We start from the raw sequence: 19,205 nt of genomic DNA, 5'->3' as shown, positions 1-19,205 counted from the left end.
TCCAGTGGATATGTCATGTGGAGATATATATTCTTTTTTTTAAAGATTCTATTTATTTATTTGACAGACAGAGATCACAAGTAGGCAGAGAGAGGCAGGCAGAGAGAAGGAGGGGGAAGCAGGCTCCCCGCTAAGCAGAGAGCCTGATGCAGGGTTTGATCCTTGGACCCTAGGATCATGACCTGAGCTGAAGGCATAGGCTTTAACCCACTGAGCCACCCAGGCTCCCCTGGAGATATATCTTCTAAGTAAAAGATAAATTGTTGCATCTAGCCCTTCTGTGACCAAAGAGGTGCAACACATAGTGGAACTGTGGATTTTGGAGGCAACAGCATCTTTATTTGAGTGTATTATCAGAACACATTTACTAGATGTACAGAAAAGCTGCTAGGGTTTTTTTATTATTATTATTAAGATCATTTACCCAACATATGGTACATCATTAGTCTTTGATGTAGTTTTCATTGATTCAGTTGTGTATAACACCCAGTGCTCATCAGATCAGGTGCCCTCCTTAATGCCCATCACCCAGTTACCATCTCCCTCCTCCCCTCCACAACCCTGAATTTGTTTTCCTGAGTCTGCAGTCTCTCATGGTTTGTCTCTCTCTCTCTGATTTCCTCCCATTCAGATTCCCTCCCCTACCCCATGATCCTCTGCACTATTCCTTATATTCTACATATTAATGAAACCATAAGATAATTTTGCACTATTTTTGAGTATGATTCAGAAAAGGAGGACTTGCAAAAGGTGTGGGCTGCTATGCAAGTTGCGCTGGCACTTGGGTTACCTGATCCACCAAAAACAGTGATGGTCCAATTGGCAATAGCTGTATGGGAATGCTGTATGCAAGGGAATTCCCTGCAAGGGAATGCTGTATGGAGTCTTGGGCTGCTATCTGTGAGTAAATCATAGCACAGATGCTAAATTTCATGTTAAGCTCTGCCATCACTGTGGACAACTACTTTTCATTTGATAAAGAGCTATTGGTATGCTACTAAGCTTTGGTAGAGATTGAATGCTCAACCACGGGCCAGCAATTTCCCATGAAACCAGAGCTGCCTTTCATGATCTGTGTATTGTATTACCCACCAAGACATAAATTTTAGAGTACATGGCCACAGCATCATAAAATGGATGTGATATACACATGATGTAGCCTGAGCAGTCCCTGAAGGTATCAGTAAGTTACATGAAGAAGTGGTCCAAATGCCCATGTCCCCCATGCCTGTTAGACTGGCTTTGCTATTTGAGCAATAGTTATGGGCTCATGGAGGGTTCACTGTAATCAGTAGACAGAGGGAGAGATGACCCAGGCCTGGCTTACTGATAATTCTGCAAGATATGTAGACACCTTTCAAAAGTGGACAATTGTAGCACTACTGCCATGCTATGAAACATCCCTGAAGGATGATAGTGAGAAAAATTCCTCCCAGTGGGCAGAATGTTGAGTAGTGCACCTGGTCTTTCACCACAGTGGGTGGATTTGTGATGGTTCATTGTATATGCCAATTTGACTAGTGCACAACATGTCTAGTTAACTGGTTAAATATTAGTTCTTGTTGTATGTGTGAGGGTGTATCCAAAAGAAATTGGTATTATGTCAGTTGACTTGAGTAAGTAGAGGGTTCTACCTGATGCTGGTGAGCATCATCCTAATCCACTGAAAGCCTGAATGGAACAAAAAGCCAGAGGAAGGTGAATTCACTCTGCCTGACTGGTTGATCTGTGACATTGATAGTCTCCTGCCCTCGATGCTCTTGATCCTCGGTCCTTCCTTCAGACTTGATGGATGGAATTTATAACTTTCTTTCATTCCCCTATTCTCCCATTTTAGAACTACAACATCATCTTTCCTGGGTCTCAAACCCTGCAGACAATAGATCATGGAACTTCTCAGGCTCCATGTTCACATGAGTCAACATCTTATATAAAATGTCATATATATTTATATATAAATGTATATATATACCTATATATGTATATATATAGGTGTATATATATATACCTATATATAGGTATATATATATACCAATAAGATATACCAATCTATAAGTTATACATATATATGTGTATATATATACCTATATATATATATATATATACTAATAAGATATACCAATCTATAAGTTATACATATATACATACATATATATGTATACATACATATATGTATAACTTATAGATTGGTATATCTTATTAGTTCAGTATTCTGGACAACCCTGAGCATGTATATGTATATGTATATGTATATGTATATGTATATGTATATGTATACATATATCTTATTAGTATATACCAATCTATAAGTTATACATATATACATACATATATATGTATACATATATATGTATACTTATAGTATAAGTATAAGTATAAGTATAAGTATAACTTATAGATTGGTATATCTTATTAGTTCAGTATTCTGGACAACCCTGAGCAATATAAACTTTACCTGTACATTAGTGACTTATTCTTAATCTGAGAAAGAGACTGAAGTATGATGCATTTGTTAGCTATTGAACTCAAATAACTCTGTCTTAAAAGGTAACTTTTATGAAGAGGTATCATTACATGTTCCAAGATGTGTATTATCTTGTATATAAAATTAATTTGAGAAAGATGACTCAAAAGTTGACCCAGCATGACATTACATTTTCTAATGAACGGATAGCCTTGTCATTAACCTTTGAGACAGTGGGCTCTTAATTGGCTATCATCATTGTTAATCATGTTTTCAAGGAAAAAACTATAAAATCATGCACAATACTTCATTTTTTGAAGCATATGTTCCCTTGAAACCTGCATTCAGCTGCCCAAACAGAGAGAAGTATAAAAGTCCTAGAGGACAGGAGAAGCCATTGCCTTCACCCCTTCTCCTCTCTGTAAACCCTGCCCTTCCCTTCTAAGGATCTGTGAGACTTCTCCTTGATGGTCCTTGCTCTCTTCCTTACACAAGTCCCACTACTAACTGCTGCCCCTTCCTGGGGAGCTGGTGCTTCCCCCCCCCCTCCTTTCAGAGAGGGGAAAAGCTGAGGTTGGAGAAAGGACAGAAGCAGTGAAGGCAATGGTATAGCATGTTCATAAGGTGATGTTGTTTGGGGTCAAGCCCTAACTGTTGACCTATCAGAGGAAAACAAGACAAGGGGGAGCCAAAGAATGAACCACTAGAGCCAGAGACAGGACCAGAGATAGAACTCTAGGGTTCCAGGGTAAACAGAGGGAGATCCAGGGATTAGGCATGCTTCCTGGGGATGAGGGAATACAGCCACATGTCCCCAACCTTTCTTTCACCCCAGCTCCAGCTCTGGTCTTTTCTCTTCATCCTTCTTCCTCATGACAAAAGCTGTGGCCCTAGCCATGTCCTCATGTTCCTGTGTCCCCTGCATGTTCTCTACCCTTCCCTCCCTCTTTTTTTTTCATGGATCCCATTACAATAAATTTTAAATAAAAACCAGTCTCTGGAAAAAAAAAAAAAAGACAGTGGAAATCTTCACAATACTTTCAGAGTGCTATTTAAGTAAGGAATAGACAATATGCAAAAACTGCATTTTAAAGAGTAGTTATCTAGTATGGTCCCAACCAAACCACATAAACTACTGAAGAAAGAAATCTAGAGATGGAACCCATCAGTCTTTGTTTCCACAAATGCTCCATGTGATTCTGAGGTCAACTAAAGTTTAAGAACCATTATTTTAAAAGAAGAACAATAACAAAAGGAGGCCTAGACTACAGAGGTGTTCACACACACTTAACAACCTCTTCAATAAATGGTGCTGGGAAAATTGGACGGACACATGCAGAAAAATGAAATTGGACCATTTCCTTACACCACACACAAAAATAGACTCAAAATGGATGAAGGACCTCAATGTGCGAAAGGAATCCATCAAAATCCTTGAGGAGAACACAGGCAGCAACCTCTTCGACCTCAGCCGCAGCAACATCTTCCTAGGAACAACGCCAAAGGCAAGGGAAGCAAGGGCAAAAATGAACTATTGGGATTTCATCAAGATCAAAAGCTTTTGCACAGCAAAGGAAACAGTTAACAAAATCAAAAGACAACTGACAGAATGGGAGAAGATATTTGCAAACGACATATCAGATAAAGGACTAGTGTCCAGAATCTATAAAGAACTTAGCAAACTCAACACCCAAAGAACAAATAATCCAATCAAGAAATGGGCAGAGGACATGAACAGACATTTCTGCAAAGAAGACATCCAGATGGCCAACAGACACATGAAAAAGTGCTCCATATCACTCAGCATCAGGGAAATACAAATCCAAACCACAATGCGATATCACCTCACACCAGTCAGAATGGCTAAAATCAACAAGTCAGGAAATGACAGATGCTGGCGAGGATGTGGAGAAAGGGGAACCCTCCTACACTGTTGGTGGGAATGCAAGCTGGTGCAGCCACTCTGGAAAACAGCATGGAGGTTCCTCAAAATGTTGAAAATAGAACTGCCCTATGACCCAGCAATTGCACTATTGGGTATTTACCCTAAAGATACAAACGTAGTGATCCAAAGGGGCACGTGCACCCGAATGTTTATAGCAGCAATGTCCACAATAGCCAAACTATGGAAAGAACCTAGATGTCCATCAACAGATGAATGGATCAAGAAGATGTGGTATATATACACAATGGAATACTATGCAGCCATCAAAAGAAATGAAATCTTGCCATTTGCGACAACATGGATGGAACTAGAGCGTATCATGCTTAGTGAAATAAGTCAAGCAGAGAAAGACAACTATCATATGATCTTCCTGATATAAGGAAGTGGTGACGCAACATGGGGGCTTAAGTGGGTATGAGAAGAATAAATGAAACAAGATGGGATTGGGAGGGAGACAAACCATAAGTGACTCCTAATCTCACAAAACAAACTGAGGGTTGCTGGGGGGAGGGGGTTTGGGAGAAGGGGGTGGGATTATGGACATTGGGGAGGGTATGTGCTTTGGTGAGTGCTGTGAAGTATGTAAACCTGGTGATTCACAGACCTGTACCCCTGGGGATAAAAATATATGTTTATAAAAAATAAAAAATTATATTAAAAAAAAAATACATATGTACTGATAAGATTGTATCCTAGCTAGCTTACAACACAGGTTGTGAAAAACTGTTCAGGATTTGATTGGTATTTTTTTGAATTTTAAAAATAAGCTCCTTTATCTTATTTTATTATTTGGGGGTATTTTTTTTATCTTGGTTTGTTTTCTTGTGGTTTTCTTTTTCTTCTTTTGTAGTTTAAAGTTTTGATTTAAATTCCAGTTGGTTAACACACAGTATAATATTATTTTCAGATGTAGAATTTAGTGATTCATCACTTATATACAACACCTAGTGCTATCAGAAGTGCCCTACTTAATACCCATCCCTCATGTAGCCCATCCCCTGCCCATCTCCCCTCTAGCAAGCCTCACTTTGTTCTCATAGTTAGGAGTCTCTTTTATTGTTTACCTCTCTCTTTTGTTTCCCCCCATCTCCCTTTGTTTTGTTTTTTAAATTCCATATATGAGTGAAATCATATGTTATTTTTCTTTCTCTGACTTAGTCTAGTTCATCTACATCATTGCAAATGGCAAGATTTCATTCTTTTTTTCAACTAATATTCCATTATATATGTATATATAATGGAATAATAATTTCATTCCACATTCTATATATAATGGAATAATAATATTTCATATAATAATACATTCCATATATTATATTCTATATAATAATATTATGCCACATGTATATTCCGTGTGTGTGTGTGCATGGAAATATCTAAGCTTTTCTTTCTCTATTCTTCATTCAATGACTCAATGATCATTTTGGGCTTTTCTCACAATTTGGGTATTATTGATGATACTGCTGTCAATATTAGGGTACATGTATTCCTTAGAATTGGTATATTGGTATCCTTTGGGGAAATACCTTATAGTGAAATTGCTGGATCATAGGGTAGTTCTATTTTTAACTTTTTAAGAAACCTCCATACTGTTCTCCAGAGTGGCTGCACAAGTTTGCATTGCCATCAACCACATACTCACCAACATCTTCTGTTTCATTTATCTTTAATTTTAGCCATTCTGACAGGTGTGAGGTGATATCTCATTGTAGGTTTGATTTTTATTTCCCTGATGTTGAGTGATGTTGAACATCTTTCCATGTGTCTGTTAGCCATCTATATGTCTTCTAGAGAAAAATGTCCAGTCTTCTTTTCTGCCCATTTCTTAACTGGGTTTCTTTTGTTTTTGAGTTGTTGAGTTTGATAAGTTCTTTACAGATTTTGGATATTAACACTTTATCAGGCACGTCATTTGCAAATACCATTTCCCATTCTAAAACTTGCCTTTTAGTTTTGTTGATTGCTTCCTTTGCTGTGCACAAGGCTATTCTCTTGATGAGGTTCCAATACCTCACTTTTGCTTTTGTTTCCTTACCTCCAGTGTCTAGTAAGAAGATATTACAGACAATGGAGAGCCCAGATGCCTCAGTCAGTAAAGTGGCCAACTCTTTTTTTTTCCCCCCTTAGGAAATCTTATATTTTATTAGAAAGTTGTGCATGCATATTTTTATTTCTGAAAATATGTCCTAAATTTTACTTACAGTTTATTATAGCCATGGTTACATCTTATTTCTCATTATTTTTATTAATTTAATTTAATTTATTTTTTTCAGTATTCCAAAATTCATTCTTTTATGCACCACACCCAGTGCTTCATGCAATATGTGCCCTCCATAATACCCACCACCAGGCTCACCCAAACCCCCATCCAAAACTCTCAGCTTGTTTCTCAGAGTCCACAGTCTCTTATCCTTTGTCTCTTCCTCTGATATCTCCCAACTCATTTCTCCTCTCCATCTCCCCATGTCCTCTGTGTTATTTGTTATGCTCCACAAGTAAGTGAAACCATATGATAACTGACTCTCTCTGCTTGACTTATTTCATTCAGCGTAATCTCTCCCAGTCCCGCCCATGTTGATACAAATGTTGGGTATTAATCCTTTCTGATGGAGACATAATATTCCATTGTATATATGGATCATATCTTCCTTATCCATTCGTCTGTTGAAGGGCATCTTGGTTCTTTCCATAGTTTAGTGACTGTGGCCATTGCTGCTGTGAACATTGGGGTATATATGGCCCTTCTTTTCACTACATCTGTATCTTTGGGGTAAATATCCAGTAGTGCAATTGCAGGGTCCTAAGGTAGCTCTCTTTTTAATTTCTTAAGGAATCTCCACACTGTTTTCCAAAGTGGCTGTACCAACTTGCATTCCCTGCAAGAGTGTAAGAGGGTTCCCATTTCTCCACATCCTCTCCAACACTTGTTTACTGTCCCAGAAATGGACCTTCAACTCTATGGTCAAGTGGCCAACTCTTGATTTCGGCTCAGATCATTATCTAACAGCCTTGGGATTGAGCCCCATGTCAGGCTCCCCACTCAGCAAGGAGTCTGATTGAGAATTCTCTCTCTCCCTTGGTCCCTCTCCCTACTCAATCTCTCTCTCTCTTTTTCTCTCTCTCTCTTTCTCTGGAATAAATACATACATACATACATACATACATACATACAGAAGTTGCTATAGCTGATGTCAAAAAAGTCATTTCCTGTGTTCTCTTCCAGGATTTTGATGGTTTCCTGTTTCAAATTTAGGGCTACTACCCATTTTGAATTTATTTTTTGTGTATGCTACATGAAAATGGTCCAGTTTTATTCTGTTGCTATCCAGTTTACCTGAAAACTTTTGTTGAAGAGACTGTCTTGTTTCCATTAGATATTCTTTCTTGCTTTGTTGAAGATTAGTTAACCATATAGTTTTGGATCCATTTCCGGGTTCTCTATTCTGTTCCAATGATCTATGTGTCCGTTTTGGGGTCAGTACAATACTAACTTAATCACTACTGCTCTGTAATATAGTTTGAAGTCCAGAATCATGATGCCTACAGCTTTGTTTTTTGTTTTGTTTTGTTTTTATTTTTGTTTTTGTTTTTTTTCAAGATTGCTTTGGCTATTTGGGCTCTTTTTGTGGTTCCAAAAAAATTTTTAATTGTTTGTTTTAGTTCTGTGAAAAATACTGTTGGTACTTTCATAGGGATTGCCTTAAAATGAGTTGATTGTTTTCGGTGGTAAAGGCAATTTAACAATATTTGTTTATCCAGTCCCTGAGCATGTAATTTTTTTTCATTTCCTTATGTTCTCTTCAATTTCTTTCAGAAGTGTTTTAAGGTTTTCAGAGTACACTGTACCTCTTTGGTTAGGGTTGCTCTTAGGCATTCTATGGTTTTGATGCAGTTATAAATGGCATTGATTCTTTTACTTACACTTCTGCTGCTTAATTATAAGTTTATAGAAATGCAACATATTTCTGTATGTTGATCTTGTATTCTGTGACTTTGCTGAATTCATATACCGATTCTAGCCATTTTTTTGATGGAGTCTTATGGGTTCTCTACACAGAGTATGTTGTTGTTTGCAAAGAGTGAGTGTCTGACTTCTTCCTTGCTGGTTCAGAAGTCTTTTATTTCTTTTTGTTGTCTAATCATTGATGCTAGGACTTCCAGTACCATGTTAAACAATAGTGGTGAGATTGGACATCCCTGTCTTTCTCTTGACCTTAGAGGGAAAGTTCTCAGTTTTTCCCCAGTAAGGATGATTTTATCTTGGGTTGTTCATATATGGCCTTTATGATATTGAGGCATATTCCCTATATCCCTACTTTGCTGAAAGTTTCTATTGAGAAAGGATGCTGTACCTTATCAAAAGCTTTTTCTGCATCTATTGAGAGGATTGTTTGGTTCTGGTCCTTTCTTTTATTAATGTGGTGTATCATGTTGGTTGATTCATAAATATTGAACCACCCTTGTAACCCAGAAATAAACCCCATTTGATCGTGGCGAATGATCTGTTTAATCTTCTGTTGGATTCGATTTGCTATTATATTGTTGAGAATTGTTTACACCCATGTTCACTAGAGATAGTGATCTGTAATTCTCCTTTTTAGTGGTGTCTTTGGTTTTGGGATCAAGGTAATGCTGCCCTTATAGAATGAGTTCCAAAGTTTTTCTTGCATTTCTGTTTTCTGGAATAGCAGGAGAAGAATAGGTATTAACTCTTCTTTAAGTATTTGGTAGAATTCCCCTGTAAAGCCATCTTCCCCAGGCTTTTGTGTGCTGGGAGATTTTTGATTACTGATACAATTTCTTTCCTGGTTATTGGCCTGTTCCGGTTTTCTATTTCTTCTTCTTTCAGTTTTGGTATTTATATGTTTCTAGAGATGTACCCATGCCTTCCAAATTGCCCAATTTCTTGGCATATAATTTTCCATAATATGCTCTTATAATTGTTTGTATTTCTGTAGTGTTGGTTGTGATTCCTCATCTCTCATTAGTGATTTTATTTACTAGGGTTCTTTCTCTTTTCTCTTTGGTAAGTCTGGCTAGAAGATTATCAATTTTATTAATTTTTTTCATGGAACCATCTCCTGGTTTCATTGATCAGTGCTACTAGGTTGTTTCATTCCTATATCATTTATTTCTGCTCACATCTTTATGATATCCTTTTTCCACTGGCTTTAGGCTTCATTGGTGGTTCTTTTTCCAGCATCTTTAGGTTTAGGATTAGGTTGTGTATTTGAGATTTTTCTTGCTTCCCGATGTAGGCATACATTGCTATATATGTCCCTTTTATGACCTCTTTTTCTGCTTCCCAAAGGTTTTGAATCATTGCATTTTCATTTTTCATTTTTTCAGTGCACTTTTTAACTTATTCTTTTATTTCTTGGTTGATATATTCATTCTTTAGTAGGATGTTCTTTATCCTCCATTTATTTGTGTCCTGTCCAAATTTTTTCATGATACTGACTTCAAGTTTTATAACTTTCAATAGGAATGATATGATAGCAGTCTTTTTGTACTTATTGAGCCTGATATGTGACCTAGTATGTAATCTATTAAGGGGAATGCCCTTGTGTACTTAAAAAGAACGTGTATTCTGCTGTTTTAGAATGAAATGTTCTGAATATATCTGGTAAGTTTATCTTGCCCACTGTGTCATTTAATGTCATTGTTTCCTTGATGATTTTCTACTTAGATGATCTGTCCATTCCTGTAAGTGGGGTGTTAAAACCCCCTACTATTATTAGTACCAATGAGTTCCTTTATGTTTGTTATTAACTGTTTTATACACTTGGGTGTTTCCAAATTTGAGGCATAAATATTTGCATTTGTTAGATCTTCTTGTTGGATAGATCCCTTTATTTGGATGCAGTCACCTTCTTCATCTCTTTTTACAGTCTTTGTTTTAAAATCTAGTTTTCCTGGTAAAGTATGGCTATTCTAGCTTTCTTTAGTCATCCTTTTGTGTTCTAAATATTTCTCCATCCCCTCACTGTCAATCTTCAGGTATCTTTAGGTCTAAAATGAGTCTCTTGTAGGCAACATATGGATGTGTCTCTTTAAATTTATTCTGATACCTTGGTCTACTTTTTTTGTTTTATTCAAATTCAGGTTAGTTAACATGTAATGTATTATTAATTGGGGGGTAGAATTTAGTGATTCATCAGTTGCATATAACACCCAGGGCTCATTACATCAAATGCCCTTCTTAATGTCGTTGACCTATTTACCCTATCCCCCCTGGTAACACCCTCTTTCCCAGGAAATCCTCTGTTTGTTATCAGTAGTTAAAAGTCTCTTATGGTCTGTCTCACTCTCTGTTTTTATTTTATTTTATTTTTCCTTCCCTTTCCCTATGTTGGAATTAGAGTGTATTATGCTAAGCCAGTCAGAGAAAGACAAAGTATGATTTCACTCGTGTGGAATTTAAGAAACCAAACTTATCTCTTTTGATTGGTACATTTAGTCCATTTATATTGAGAGTAATTATTGATAGAAATTTTCTGCCATTTCATTACTTTTTCTTTTGGTCATCGTTTCTGGACATTTTCTTTTCTCGACTAGCCTTTGTTGCTTTTGGTTTTTCTCTTCCCCTCACAGTTCCCTTTAATATTCCTTGCAGGGTTAGTTTAGTGGTCATGAGATCCTTTAATTTTTGTCACTTTCAGTTCTGAATGATAGCCTTGCTAGATAAAGCATTCTTGCCTCCATATTTTTCCCATTCAGTAGAGTGAATACATCTTAGCACTCTCTTCTGGCTTGTCAAGTTTCTGTGGAGACATCTGCTGCTAACCTTATTTCTCTTCCCTTGTAAGAGAGACTTCTTCTGTCCTGCTGCTTTTAGGATTTTTTTCTTTATCTCTGTATTTTGCAAATTTAACTGGTACGTGCTGGTGTTGGCCTGTTTTTGTTGATGATGTGGGGGTTCTATGTGTCCCCTGGATTTGGATGTCTGTTTTCTTCCTTTGATTGTGGAAGTTTTCAGGTAGAATTTGCTCAAATTGCACTTGGATGGGAGGGGGCTGGGCAATTGGGTGAGCCTGCTGGTGGGTATTATGGAGGGCACACATTGTATGGAGCACTGGGTGTGGTGTATAAACAATGAATTCTGGAACACTGAAAATAATTTTTTTTTTTAAATGCTACTTGAGAAAAAAAAAGAAAATCATAAGAAACATTGGGGGTACATATGGCCCTTCATCTCACTAAATCTGTATCTTTGGATGAACCATGAGAGACTGTTGATGCTAAGAAACTGGGGTTTTGAAGGGGAGAGGGTTGGGGGATGTTGAGCCTAGTGGTGGGTATTAAGGAAGGCATGTATTTCATGGAGTACTGGGTATGATGCACAAACAATGAATCTTGGAACACAAAAAATAAAATTAAAAAAATAAAATTATGTAAGTATAAAAATCAAAAGGAAAATGCATTTATAGTACAGAATGTAGTTATTGAAATAAATTCACAAGTAAGTGGCACTCTGCAGTTCAAACCTGTGTTGTTCAAGACTGAACTGTATAGCAGTTATACATAAATACTGGCTGACGTCTGTTCTTGGTGGGGAGGTGTGTCCTCAGTTCCCTGGCACTTCTGACCTCACCTGAAGGAGGACAGAATGGGCTCTGTGGCCAAAGAGAAAACAGGTCTGAAAGTTGGAAATCTGAAAGGTTTCCATGAAGGAATATATGTACTTTGTTTTCTTCTTTTTGCTTCTGGAACTCCTATGATATAATGTTATTATGCCTTATGGACTCACTGAAGTCTCTAAATTTACTTTTGTGATCCAAGACTTCTCTTTTCCTTTTCTTTGAAGTTGCATGGTTTTCCATAATTTAACTCTATACAGCTTATTCTTCTTCTGCTTCTTCCATCCTTGTGGTCATTACACTCAATCAGATTCAAAACTCAGGTATTCCATTTTTCATTTTGACCTGATTAGTTTCTAGCTCTTTTATTTAGTGGTGAGGGACCCCTTGATGTCTTTTAAGCTTTTCTCAAGCACAGCTAGTATCCTTATATGATTGCTTTAAATTCTGCATAAGGCATATTTTATCTGTTTTGATTAGATCCCTGGCTGTGACCTTTCCTTGTTATTTATTTTGGGATGAATTCTTCCACCTTGGCATTTTGTTTAGGTCTCTGTGTCCTTCTGTATGTTTGCAAAGCCTGTGACATTATTCCTGAAAGTAATGGCTTTATGAAGAAGAGGTCATATGCTGTCCAGGGCCTGGCACTTCAGGAAGTGTCTCTGGTGTCTGCTGTGTATACTCTGCTGCTGTGTCTTTCCCACAGCTCAGTCTTCTGCAGTTTCTCCTTGCCTGTAGTGGGGAATGTCTGGACCTTGACCAGAGTATGGTGAGTTTTTACTTGGTGTGCTCTGGTTTGCTTGTTAAAAAGAACTGATGCTATTTCCACTAGAGCTGAAGTTTTGCAGAACTCTATGGTCAGTAGATATGGTATGTGCAGGGGATGTGCTGGTCTTTGGGTGGGGAGTGTCCCGCTGCTCTGGTTCTCAGGCACACTTGCCCAAGAAAAGCAGTGCTAGCAGATTTTGGGTGGGGGTGCTGTTTGGTGTAAGCAGCTTCGGCCACCAGTGTTGGCATGGTACTACTTATTGAAGTTAGTTTATGCTGAACAGCGTGGGAGGGAAATGGCACCAGCCTTTTCCTTGTCACCAGAGAGGAGAGTTCACACCTGCTTCTGTCCAGGAAGCCTTCACACAAAGGCTTTGGAGTTTTAAAACTCCAAACTTTAAGGACCTGGCATGGCATGATACCCACTTGTTCTTTGTGACAGGGTCTTGTCTTGCTGGACCTACTGCAACTTGACCCAGAGGGGCAATCACATCAAAGCACAGGAGCATGGGTTTTGCACAGCAAAGCACAGCAAAGAAACAGTGTCCAGGTTAATGACCCTCAGTAAGTACCTCTTCACCTGTGCTGAAGGGTGGTGTTAGGAAATGATGCTCAGGCTCTATTCTCCATGAAGAGACCATTTCATCTTATCCAGGTCACTCCAAGAAGGAGGAATCATCTCTCTGAGTGTCCCAGGGGATTCTCAGTTCATGTCTTTTGCCCCGGGCTATCTGCCCACCTTCTCCACAGGAGCACTGCAATGCCCCCAGGGCTCCACGCCAACCATACCACAGACCTTTATAAACGCCAGTCTTTGAGCCCCAGTGGTTGTAAAAACTCATAGAAAGCAACCTTTTTCTTTGTTCTAGTGAATGGCTTTGGGAAGGTGTTTTCCTTGTGCAACCCCCTGTGTGCTCCTCTTTCCTTATCTCATTCTCTCTCTCTTCTTTCTTTTTCTCACCTTTCTCTGTGACAAGGGCTCCCTTCGCTCCACAGCACCCGTGATCCGTTTCTCCCCCAAACTGCAGTTCTGCACCCCCACTTGCAGGATAATGCCCTCTTTTCTTCCTCTAGTTGTGTGCAGTTTGTTCTGTCAATCCTCAGATAGATCTTTTGGGTATTCACAATGATTTGCTATTAATCTAGTTGTGTTTCATGGTCAAAGAAAGCTTAGGGTCCTCCTACTACTCCACCATTTTAGCTGCCTACCACTGGTATCTGCTTTTTGGTTTTTGTTTTTGGGTTTTTTTTTTTTTAAGATTTTATTTATTTATTTGACAGAGATCACAAGTAGGCAGAGAGGCAGGCAGAGAGAGAGAGGAGGAAGCAGGCTCCCTGCTAAGCAGGAAGCCCATGTGGGGCTCAATCCCAGGACCCTGGGATCATGACCCGATCTGAAGGCAGAGGATTTAACCCACTGAGCCACCCAGGTGCCCCTGGTATTTGATTTTACCTAAGTACTAAGTGTGGTGATTCTTTGAGCACAGTCTAGGATAATGTTGTCAACAACATCTCAATGGGTATAACATGATGAAGACAAATATGTATTCTGAAAGAGGTACTATGAATTCTTTTAAATCTCCAAGTAAGAAAATCAGTATGTTCATAAGAAAGGGTGTTTATGTTATAACAGTATTACTTTAAAGGGGTGGTTAATCTACCTTCAGCATTAGTCCAGACAACTGGATGAACTTAGCATTTTGATGTCATCCTCCACAGGTAAATATTAAGAAATACATACATAATTTTATAGTTTACTTTCTAAAAATTTGCAGAATAACTTGTCTAATATGTGGTTTTGGCAGAGATATATATTTTAGATCTTTCCCAACATGACACTAAATTGACAGAAATGATGTACATAGATGAAAAATTCTGTAATAGAAAAAAGAATGGGGACACACCAATGAACAGAAGATTTTTGTCAATTTCTGAAAGGCGTAAATTAGTCAAAAATTTAACAAAAGAGACATAGGGTAGTGGAATCTATAGATGAGACATGAACAAGAGAAGTCTGCACAGGAAGTCTGAGTTTCTGAGACCCCCAAATCCTATTCCACACACACCCAACCTAATGTAGGACCAGTCAGTGTAGACACCACACTCATATACTCATGGATTGATGTAAACTGTTTCATTTAAAGAAAAAACCAGTTGGGGAGACAGATATTTATGGTTATAAAAGAAATACACACCAGTTGTTTTTATTGCCAATACAATCTTTGGTTCATCATGTTACATGAACAAGCAAAAATGTAGATAATTTAAGATATGTAGATAATTTAAGAAAAAAATCAGCACAATGGAAATGTTATATAACAATAAGAATTAAACCACAGACCTATGCAAAAACATGGATTCTCTAGTGAAAAGTAGTAACAATGTCTGGACCCTGCTGTATTCACTCCCTTTCCCTGGACTTGAAGGTATCTCTCAGACAAAAAAACACATAGCAGTTGATCTGGTCTAATCTTGTGATCAGAAACATATTAGTATTTGTTTTAAATGTTTTCCTGTTTTGTATCTTTAAACAAACACCTAATTGAAGAGGTTGTGCTGTACTCTGTCCCTGGGGCTAATTCTCATGATAAGAAGAATACGAATGATTCACTTTAGGTGTATGATACTCATGATTGCCCTGGAAGAAGTTCAAGAAGGTGAACTGGCGTGTCTCACGCACTCCAGGCCTAGTAATCACCCAAGACTCATTACAGTATGAGAATGAGTGATGCAGGGGCACCTGGATGGCTCAGTGGGTTAAGCCTCTGCCTTCAGCTCAGGTCATCATCTCAAAGTCCTGGGATTGAGCCCCACATCCAGCTCTCTGGAGCCTGCTTCCCCTCTCTCTCTGCCTGCCTCTCTGCCCACTTGTGATCTCTCCCTCTCTGTCAAATAAATAAATAAAATCTTTTAAAAAAAAGAGAGAGAGAGAGAGAATGAGTGATGCATTCTCACTTCATTTGAAATATTTGTGCTGTCAGTTTCATTTTCAATTTACATGTTTTGTAAATAGTTATTTACTAACTCATGGGTTTCAGCCACTGTGCTAAACACCACAAAAGATTGGAAGAGTACTAGGACTTCTAAAGTATAATTTATGTATAAGCTAAAACTAAGTACTACACAAGAGCATTTGTGACCTAAAAGAATAAAGGAAATATACAATACCTCAAACAATACCTCTTTAAGGTAATCTGGAAATACATCAAGGAAGCTGTAACATTTAAGATAGATCTTAAAGAAAGGACCCATTTCAATTATAAGTGAAGGTGGGTGCAATTCAGAAAGGATTCTTTGCAGAAAGACCTGTATCAACAGAACTGTGTACTTAAGAAGAAAGAGTCCAGAAGAATTTCAGTTAACTCATTTCAGCATAGCACAGAATCCATTAGGAGTGTTTTAGGAGACTTCAGAGTGAAATCAAGGTTTTGGGGGGATGAATCTCATGTAATGCCAGGGAGAACAAGTGTATATGTCCACAAACATACACAGATATTAAAGATGGGAATAAAATGACTTTAGGACTGAAGTCATTAACACTAGGGCAATTATAACTGCAAAAATTGTTTAAAACTAGTCAACACAAGAGCATCAAAGTGACTCAGTCAGTTGGGTTTCTGACTCTTGATCTCACCTAAGATTTTGATCTCAGGGTCATTAGATCAGTCCCTGTGTTGGGTCCCACACTCGGTGTGGAGACTACTTTAAGACAACAACAACAACAGTAACAACTACAGTAGCATCTGGGTGGCTCAGTTGGTTAAGCTCATTTGATTCTGCCATTGGCTCAGATCATCATCCCAGAGTCCTGGATTGTTGGGCCCCAAGAGGCTAAGATGGCCCCGGGTGGCCTTCTCTTCCAGATCGGGAACCCACATGGCCTACCACAAAGGCGCCAAAGTGGCGGTTTCGGTTTCCCATCAGTTTTGTTTCCCGCCAGCCTCCACCCCCTGCAGGGCGTGTCTCTCCCAACTCCCGCTGACACGGCACATCCCCATTGGCCCCCACTTTGCTGACCTCACTTCCCTTCCCTCACCCCATATAAGCCCCTGCCCTGCTCAATAAAGCGAGATCCTGCTTTGACAGACCTCCCGAGCCTGGTGTAGTTCCTCTGCGCGTTCTGGGTTCGCGACACTCGCCATCCCGCTCAGCCCCTAGTGGGGGTCTCCCGCCGGCCTGGCGACGCGCCCCACACTGGATTATAGCCTTACATTGGGTTCCCTGCTGGGTGGAGAGTCCACTTCTCCCTCTGCCCATCTCTGCCACTCCTGTGTGCTCTCTCTTCCTAAAATAAATAAATAAAATCTTTAAAATTTACTTATAAAAACAACAACTTACTAATCAGCACATAGCAAATATATAATCTGCCAGGGTTATATACAATCTATATAATATGTATGTAGGTATCTTTGTATATCATTCATTTTGTACATATACATATATGAGTACAATATGCATATAGATATATACAGTTCTAGGTACATATGCCATATATAATAATCTGGTAGATATGACAATCCATAAAAAGTTGCTGAAGTGGGATATTATTTAGTCAATGTTTTGGAAGTAAGAATATCAATAGGATGTAGAAGAAGCAAGAAAACTACAGCAAATGGCAGAAATGAGCAGTCTTAGTGTGAAGACCTCAGTTATAACAGTAGAATGGTGTAGGTAATCAGTGGTGAGAGAGGAAGGGCAGAGGTGAACCTAAAATCTGATCACTCATTATACTTTTTGGTCTCTGTTCACTCAAATACAACCCTGACTCCAATGTGGAATGAATGTAATGTGAGTCTTTGGGGTACATAGCTGTATGGTTGTCAGATATATCATATTCAAATTCTTTTTTAAAGTAATTACCCTATTTCAATGCTTAATACATTTATGAAGCCACACTGAAACACGCAATCATGTGAAATATTTTGTTTCCTTTTAAATTATCTTTACGTCATGAACACTTGATTAAGATTCCCTCTATCTTTGACTTCATATACATATATTTGTTTTGTAATCTCACCTTAAGTCATTTAAACATTAGGACAATTACAGCTGCAAAAAATGAACACTAATCAACACCTAGTAAAAATGAAATCTGTACAATTTGTCATTCTAGTGAAATGAGAAATAATAATGTGAATTCTAAAAAGTTCTCTTCAATATTTTCCTCAAAGAATCTATGACTTTTTTATTTCTCAAACTGTAGATAATTGGATTTAACAAGGGAATTATGATAGTGTAAAATAAAGAGTCCATCATATCTTGGTCTTCTGATTGTGTAGATATGGGGCACACATACATGTAGACAAGAGCGCTGTAGTATAAGGAGACAGATAAGAGATGGGCTCCACAGGTAGAGAAGGCTTTCTTTATGTCTTGTAGAGACTTCTTTTTTTTTTTATAAGATTTTATTTATTTATTTATTTGACAGAGAGAAATCACAAGTAGATGGAGAGGCAGGCAGAGAGAGAGAGAGGGAAGCAGGCTCCCTGCTGAGCAGAGAGCACGATGCGGGACTCGATCCCAGGAACCTGAGATCATGACCTGAGCCGAAGGCAGCGGCTTAACCCACTGAGCCACCCAGGCGCCCGAGACTTCTTTTTTAAGACTGTAGAGAGAGCTAGTGTGTAGGAGATAAGAACTATCAGAATGGTGAACATTTGTATTGACCCAGCAAAAACAAATACTGTCAGATAATTGACAGAAGGGCCAGTGCAAGAAATCTTAAGTAATGGTATAATGTCACAGTAAAAGTGATGTATTATGATGGAATTGCAGAAGGTTAATCTGAATAAGAAAGAAATATGAATTATGGCATGATGTAGGCCACATAAAGTGACAAAACTAACAAGCGGATGCACAGTGTCTTGGACATAATCACTGGATAATGTAATGGTTTGCAAAAGGCCAAATAGCAATTATATGCCATTGTTGCCAGCAGAAAGCATTCCACTGTAATACTTACTGCAAAGGAAAAAAAATTGTATCATGCATTCTGAAAGAGATATCATTTTGATCTGCCAAAAAAGTTGACCAGCATCTTGGGGGATACTGTGGATGATATCCAAGCATCCACAAATGCCCAGCTCCCAGGAAATAAGTACATAGGATGTGAAGCTGAGAGTCATCCCATATGAGAGCAATTAGGCCAGAACTTTAGGAACAAGGGGATTTGCCACTGCGATTCATATGTGAGTTCTGTGAGAATCAATTCTGTCAGCAACGTTACATTTCCAAGTCCTTTTCTATGTTCCTTTTCCATATCCTCACTGGATAATGAGTTGCCTAAAATGAAATTTAGTAAATTGGAAAAAAGTCTCTCAATTTATAACAAGAAAATATAGAAAGTAGAGTTGAAATAAAATTATGCACATCAGAACACCATCTCAATTTTGTTATTGCCTCTCTATTGATTGGAAACTATTGTATGGTCTTTGAAATAAGTGGAATT

At 38.3% G+C, this 19,205-nt stretch overlaps 1 pseudogene across 1 annotated transcript; it reads right to left on the bottom strand.

Annotated features, from left to right (window-relative positions):
* Positions 1-15,332: 15,332 nt before the first annotated feature.
* LOC309847649 (olfactory receptor 5H2-like) lies at positions 15,333-18,860 on the bottom strand (annotated as a pseudogene). The gene is made up of 2 exons: positions 18,350-18,860; positions 15,333-15,444 (listed from the first exon to the last, which is right to left on the bottom strand). The product of its transcript is annotated as an olfactory receptor 5H2-like (transcript).
* Positions 18,861-19,205: the final 345 nt, after the last annotated feature.

Source organism: Mustela nivalis, assembly GCF_964662115.1.
Source record: "Mustela nivalis genome assembly, chromosome: 1".
NCBI classification, from domain to species: Eukaryota; Metazoa; Chordata; class Mammalia; order Carnivora; family Mustelidae; genus Mustela; species Mustela nivalis.
This window is presented reverse-complemented; position numbering and strand designations above follow the sequence as displayed.